We start from the raw sequence: 6,756 nt of genomic DNA on the forward strand, positions 1-6,756 counted from the left end.
AAAATGAGGTGGAAGCTAGAAATGATGAAGAACCTCAAGAAACCAACCCCTCACCATTTGATCCCCAAGTGGGACCCAATCATCCTCGAAGAAACGCTCAACTCCCAAGTAAGTATCATGATTTTTACATTTTTAATGCTTCCACCAATTACCCAATTCAAAAGTTTGTTAACTATTCCAATGTCTCTCAAGAATATATCTGCCATTCAAGAACCTGCCAGCTTTCAAGAGGCTTCTTCCTATCCTGTCTGGAAAAAGGCTATGGAAGAAGAGCTTTGGGCCCTCGACAAAAATAAAACTTGGGAACTAGTCAAATTACCCAAAGGGAAAAAGGTGGTTGGGAATAAATGGATTTATAAAATAAAATACAACAGCAATGGAACCACGACTTGTTGCTAAAGGGTTCACCCAAACTTACGGCGAAGATTATAAGGAGACATTTGCTCATTTTGTTAAAATGAATACTGTCAGGGTTTTATTATCAATTGCGCTAATTATGATTGGCCTATATATCAACTTGACATTAAAAATGAATTCCTGCAAGGCGACCTTTATGAGGAAGTTTATATGAAAATTCCTCAAGGACATCCTCATGAAAATTCCAATCTTGTGTGCAAGTTAAAAAAGGCTATTTATGGCCTAAAGCAATCCCCTAGGACCTAGTACGCAAAGTTAAGCTCTTCCTTAAAAAAATATAATTTTAAAAGATGTAATGCAGATTCACCTATGTTTGTGACAAAAAGAGAAACTGGAAGTGTTGTGGTTCTTGTTTATGTCAATGATATCATTGTCACTAGGGATGATGCCCAAGGCATTACTCATCTTAAGAATTACCTCCACCAGGTATTTGACCTAAAAGATTTGGGCAAATTAAAGTATTTTTTTGGGAGTTGAAGTGGCTTATTCAAAAAATGGTATATTTCTCTCCCAAAGGAAGTATACTCCTGACCTTTTGAAAGAAACTTGCAAATTATGAGTTAAACCTAGTGAGACTCCTATTGTAATGAATTGTAAGTTAACTATTGAAGACAGTCAACCTCTTAAAGATAATGGAAGGTATCAACGGTTGGTAGGAAAATTAATATATTTAACCATCACAAGACCAGATATAACTTATGTTGTAAGTATGGTGAGCCAATCCATGCATGCTCCTCGTACTTCTCATATGGAAGTTGTCGAGAAGATCATAAGATACCTCAAGGGTTCTCCTGATAATGGAATTTGGATGCATAAAACTCGTCAAGTTGATACTCTTAGGTATTGTGATGCTAATTGGGCTAGGAATCCATCAGATAGAAAATCAACTACTAGTTTCTGCAAATTTGTTGGTGGAAATATTGTTACTTTGGAAAAGCAAGAAACAAAATGTTGTGGCTCGTTCTAGTGCTAAGGCAGAATATCGAGTCATGGCTTCCACTACATGTGAACTTATGCAGCTTAAAGCTCTCCTCCAAGAACTTGGTTTTATACATGGTTCTCCAGTCAAAATGTATTGGGACAATCAACCTGCAATCCACATCGCTTCTAATCCAGTTTTTTACAAAAGAACCAAACATATCGAAGTTGATTATCATTTCGTCAGGGAAAAAGTTCACGCTAAGTAATTCAAACTCCATATATCAATAGTGAAAATCAACTTGCAGATATCTTTACAGAAGCTGTCAGAAAATGGATGCTTAAACAGATTCTGGGTAAATTGGGTACTTTAAATCTATTTGCACCAATTTGAGGGGGAGTGTTAAAATAGTATGTAGTTGGCATATTGTATAGAGCTGGCATTCCGTATGAAAACCATGTGCCTGGGTGTTTTCTTTATTTTTTGGATCTTCTTATCAACTTATAAATTATAAGGAGGGTATCAGAAAAAGGGATAATAAAACCGTATTTCTTCCTTCCTCGTGGCTGTAGGATGTGTATAGTCGAACCACGTATATGCTCTGAATTCCTTTCTTCTTCTTTTTTGTGAATGTATTATTTAATAGTTAGGCACTATTTTTGGGGTTACATCCGATCTTGTTGAGAGCTTCTACTTTTTTGTGCCCCCAGAAGTTGTAGGTACTAAAACCCCAACTTTTAGGGCACCTTTATTTTTCTGAAAGAAATCTTTCTAATTTTCTAAACGTTTCGCGTTTGACACGGTTTCATCTAAAAGTTCACAAAGTAATCTTCCAATAAAAATTCGCATTCCTTTGTTAAAAGATGAAAGATGAAGTTCTAAGGAGAGATATGACCTTAATCTTTCATAACGTTTTTGTTGATCACTATTTACTATGCATAATATAAATACATAATATAAGTATTATTAATATGATAAAATATAATATAATATAACATAATATATATTATATTATATAATATAATATTGTGTTATAATATTATATAATATATATAATATATACTTATTATATCATATATAACATTTATATTAGTAATAATATATTTATTATATTAGAAATAATATATTTATTATATTATTACATTATTCATAACATATAAATATCTAATATTATACCATATATTATATATAATATATAAGTATCTTATATTATATTATAATTTATGTATTATTATATTATAATAAATATTATATTACATGTTATACATAATACAAATATACATTAATAAAAAGGTGTGGCCCTAGGATTGAAAAGACTAGACGGTAATGTGTGATGGATAGTCTGGGCTGACCCATGTCTATCCGAGAGCTCTTTATGGGAGAAGTATGGTGTGGAGGTTCACAAGACACTTGGCAACCTGGCTAAGCTCAAGGCCGGATTATATTCAAGGCACACCCCAAAGGTGGTCCCTTCCTACACCTACCTCATTCCTTCTCATTTGTGCATGGGAAGAGGCTTATTCTCATGTACTACCACTCCATCCCTCTCAGGATCAATTGGTATCAACACATTTAGCTTATGGCAAGTTCTCAGTGGCAAGTACTTGGGATCACATTACGAAAACTGCCCTGACTTTGCCAGTCTTCAAGGTCTTCTGGAAAGCCGCATCCCATCCTAGAGGGAAGTGGTTTTCCTGGCTTGCCTTGTACTCTCGACTCCCTACTATGGCCCTACTCCAATCTTGGGGGCTTCCTTTGGTTACATGATGCCCCTTTTTCCTCCAAGAGGAGAAATCCACTAACCATATTATGGCGATCCATTCTCTAGAGGTTCGGCAAAAGTATGTCACTAGAGCAAATCCCGATCATGATGATGATAAAATGGTTCAAATTTTGTTTCAAATCTATAAGGATGAAGAATGTCTAGCTCTCCACTTTCTCCATTACCGTTTGGTTCCTATAGGAAGAGCGCAATGCACGTATCTTTGATAGTCGAAGGTGTTTGAGGGAGCAACTACTGGAGCGCATCACCCACTTTGTCAGCAAGCTTATGGAGGGGAAGGGATGGTCCTTTCACCCATCAGAAGTCGACATCTCCACATACCTCACGCTTCAGTGGCATGCCGAACCCCCTTCCACCTCAATCTAGATTATGGTCCTTCCCTCCCATGGAGCGCTTCAAGCTCAACATCGATGGCTCGTCCCTTGGTAATCCGGGCATTGGGTTATGGGGGGATCCTAAGAAATGACACACGAGGTTTTTTAGGAGCATTTTCCACCCCTCTCAGTCCCACCTCTACCAATGCAGCAGTATTCCATGCTTTGAATTGGGGCATCTCTCTGGTACAGGAGTTGGACTGCCACCCAACTCTAAACTGTTAATGGAATCGCTCACCCACCATAGCTCGACCCCTTGGAGGCTGTGCACCCTGTTGTCCAATTGCAGGACAAAGCCCTTCTCCTGCACTAATCACCATTGGAAGATATCACATGCCTTCCGGGAGGCGAACATGGTCCCTGATTGCCTGGCAAAGAGTGCGGCATCGATGGCTCTAGCCACAGTATGACGGGGCTCATCCCCTAGATTTTGAAATTCCTTTTATTTTGAGGGAACCTTGCCAACGTCCCCCTCGAAAGGGTCGTTCTGTGCTTGTATTTGTAACCGTCAACATGTAATCTTTATTAATAGTATTAATAAAAATTAAAAAACGGGTAGGGGCTCATCATCCCCACTGATTTACCCCAAAAACAATATATCAATAAAATATATAAAATACATTATATTATGGAAAAATTTTATATAGAGTTCGAGCCCACCTCAAAAATTTCACTGGAAGAGGTTGTTTTGACGCCCAAATATCCTCAAATCGATCATCTTGACATCAAAATGCATGGACATGAGAAAAAAAAAAATGGATTTCAAGTTTTGAAAATAGTGCATCTTGTAATGCATTTTTTGGTCCGTCAATTTTCAAGATTGTCAAGTTTTCATAGATCTGCTCGATCTACACTAGTTTTTAAGCTTTAAATTTTATAATTAAAGAAGAAAATATATTTTAAGGCTATCATAAAGATTTCCAATATTAGAACGACATTTCTTGGCGCTATTTGAAGGTAGGCTCTATATAAACCGCACCCTTATATTATATATTATATTATGTTATATATAATATATATTTATATTTATATTGTTAATACATATATATTTATATAAGGTTGTATAATCACAGTTTCATCTAAAAAATCTATTAGAAATGTTGTTTCAATGTTGAAAACCCCTCTAATTGATCATCTCAAGAACAAGAAGCGTGAATATGAAAAACAAAAAGTTTTTGAGTCCCAAAAATAGTGCATCTTGTAACACATTTTCTAGACCGTCCATTTTCAAGATTTTCTTATATTTATAGATCTACTTGATTTTAATCAATTTTGGAATTTAAAATTTTCTAATTAGATATGAAAATGGATTTCAAGATAATCCTAAGAATTTTTAATAACAAAATTACATGTTATGATAAAAATTCGAGGTGCGCCCTAATTGGATTGTTTAAGGTTGCAACCTTATAGAAACTGCACCCAATTTAAAATTGAGGATATACTAATTTTATCAAATCTATTAGGCTGAATAGTTCGACATAAAATGGGACAAAAAATAAAGGACACAGTTTTGGTGAGTCAGCTGACTCACTTGTTACCATGTGCTCCCTTGTCTTTCAAATGTCCATATCTAAGATGGATGTCACAAAATGTTACATCTACTAAAAGCTAAAATGGATGGTAAAAAAAGGAATTAAAAAATTAATACTTATATTTTTCCGAAAAGAAAAATTCCAAGTTTAAATCATTGTCATGGTTGAGATTATAGAACTGTAAAATTTTGAATATAAAATACCTCTTTGGGATATATTTCAGCGGCTGACCGCACAAGAATAGGTGAGTCGACAAATGCTTTTCCAAAAATAAATGTCTCTATAGAAGAATAAGAAATGAGCAGAAAAAAAGAGGAAAAGAAAACTTCCATATAGATGTAAAAACAATGGTACAACTCTCTTTCGCGTCCCTATACGATTCTTTATCTTGGTTCCGATTCTTTATCATGGTTTTGTTCTCTCTATAGAATGGTATAACAATAAAAGGCATGCCTATCCTCATATATAAAGCATTCTCTTCCTCCCCTTTCCATGGTTAAGTTGCAATATTTTATGTTATACTTTTTACATTTATCAAATTAATAATAAGTATTAAATAAAAAAAAGTATATAATGAGATCATTTATCTTTGGTACAAAGTGGTCAAAATTAATCTTGACTATTGGATGTGTAATTGGGTGGTTACATTTATTGAATTAATTAAGCTCAAATTTTAAAAGAAATTTTTTCAAACTTTATGACACATCCAAGCTATCAGATTTCATATCGGATGGTTATACATAATTGTGACCTCTTTATAGTAAAAGTACATGGTTTCATTATATACAATCCTATCAAATAAATACTATCTATTATAATATATATAGATTTACCTATGAATTTGTCCATTTTACCATGGTATTAATGTTGTAAATATAGAGTACTCTACTATTTACTAAGATTAGTTATATTGATTTATATTAATTGATTCCTCTCTCCCTCCTTTATAATATTTATGCATAGAGCGATTTACGTACGGCCTCTAAAATAAAAACAAAAATAGGACTTGCTTCCCTTATACTCGAAAATTACCAACAAGGTCGGTCAACCTACAGTAATTTTTTTTTTCTAAATTTTCCCCTCCTATTCTTGGACCGCATTTTAATTTTTTATTATTTCTTTAGTAGGGCAGTGCCTTGAGTTTTAGGGGCAGTACCCAGGTGGTCCGAGTTTGGAATCCTCAGACTGCCCCCTGGACTGAATGAAGTTCATGTTTACGGATATCAGACCGTAACATATATTTTGAAAAACTTCGGTCTAAGATCAGAATCCTCATACCACAACTTCTTTTTTGAAAAACATTGGTCCGAGGTCAGAATCCCCAGACCGCTATCCTTTTACTCATACCAAATGCGGTCCGAGGTTTGCATTCTCAAATCGCCTTCTGTTAATTTCAATGAACAACAATGTGGTCCGAGAATTCCATCTTCGGACCACTTTAAGTTAATCTGTAATCTTCAATACGGTCCGAGAATGCCATCCTCAGCCCAACTTAACACTCGCTAAACAACGCAGAATGTGGTCAAGGAATTCCAACCTCGGACTGCCTTGGCACTGCCCCTAAAATTCGGGGATGTGCCCTACTAAAGAAATAACAAAAAAAAAAGTAATTAAAATGTGGTATGAGGATGGAATCCTCAGATCGAGGGGCAAATTTGGAAAAATAATTACCGAGAGTTGACCGACTTTGTTGGTAATTTTCGGGTATAAAGGGAACAAACCATATTTATT

The sequence above is a fragment of the Amborella trichopoda genome, chromosome 11 (assembly GCF_054954075.1).
Source record: "Amborella trichopoda isolate Santa Cruz 75 chromosome 11, AtrichopodaSantaCruz75HAP2 v2.0, whole genome shotgun sequence".
NCBI classification, from domain to species: Eukaryota; Viridiplantae; Streptophyta; class Magnoliopsida; order Amborellales; family Amborellaceae; genus Amborella; species Amborella trichopoda.